Source organism: Mesitornis unicolor, unplaced genomic scaffold (assembly GCF_000695765.1).
Source record: "Mesitornis unicolor isolate BGI_N332 unplaced genomic scaffold, ASM69576v1 scaffold52573, whole genome shotgun sequence".
NCBI lineage: Eukaryota > Metazoa > Chordata > Aves > Mesitornithiformes > Mesitornithidae > Mesitornis > Mesitornis unicolor.
The window spans coordinates 1-1,209 of NW_010177758.1; positions in this window are offsets into that span (position 1 = coordinate 1).

The following is a 1,209-nucleotide window of genomic DNA, read 5'->3' on the forward strand; positions in this document are numbered from 1 at the left end:
CCACTCGTCCCCAAGCCTGTAGCGCTGCTTGAAGCTCATACAGTTGGCCTCAGCCCGCTGATTCAGCCTATCCAGGTCCCTCTGCAGACCCTTCCTACCCTCAGGCAGATCAACACTCCCTCCCAGCTTAGTGTCATCTGCAAACTTGCTGAGGGAGCACTCAATCCCCTCATCCAGATCATTGATAAAGATGTTAAACAGGACTGGCCCCAAAACAGAGCCCTGGGGAACACCGCTTGTGACTGGTCGCCAACTGGATTTAGCTCCATTCACCACAACCCTCTGTGCTTGGCCATCCAGCCAGTTTTTAACCCAGTAAAGCGTATGCCTGTCCAAGCCATGCCCAGCCAGCTTCTCCAGGAGGATACTGTGGGAGACAGTGTCAAAGGCCTTACTAAATTCCAGGTAGACAATTTCCACAGCCTTCCCCTCGTCCACCATATTACCTATAACATATTTAAGGGTACGGATTCTTTTATTTTTTTTTTCAGGAAATACATAAGGACCATTTCCCAGTTGCCATTGCAGAAAAGGATTTTTATCCTCCCCTTATCTTCCCACTGGAAAAACCATATTTGTCTACCTGAGTAGACACAAATTTATGGGGAAGAAGCATCTACTTGTAGAAATATCAAAGTGAAAAAACCAAACAACTAGGAAAGGAAAAGATTTTATCTATTAACCCCTGTTGTGTTTTTCTGTTTTGTTAAGTGCCTGACAGACTGGTGGAAAAAAATGTGATTTTGCAAAAGACATCCCCTTTCTCTTTCAGCTAATAGTACTGTATTCATTTGTATCGTGTTTCCCATTTAAAAAAAAAAATTAAGCCTTTTACCAAACATTCACAATGTTTGTATTTTCTTTTACTGTTCTCAAAATGCAAAATAATAATAATGATAATAAAACCACTATCACAATGTCCCCCTTTTTCCTTAGTACATGTGATATCTATTAGCCACCCAGGACATGGAAAACTACTTCTGGGAACAGATTTTTCTCCAACCTTTACCCTACTTTCCCACCTCTATCTGTTACAGGCAGAGTATGAGCTTAGAGAAGACATCCCAATTTATGTGGAGATGATACTATTATAGTAATTGCTCTTAAAAAAATCAGCATGCAGCTGCTCTGATCTCTAGGATATAAATATGAAAACCTATACCCACTATGGAAAATCAACAGTGATGGAAGAACACACAGCTATCAGCA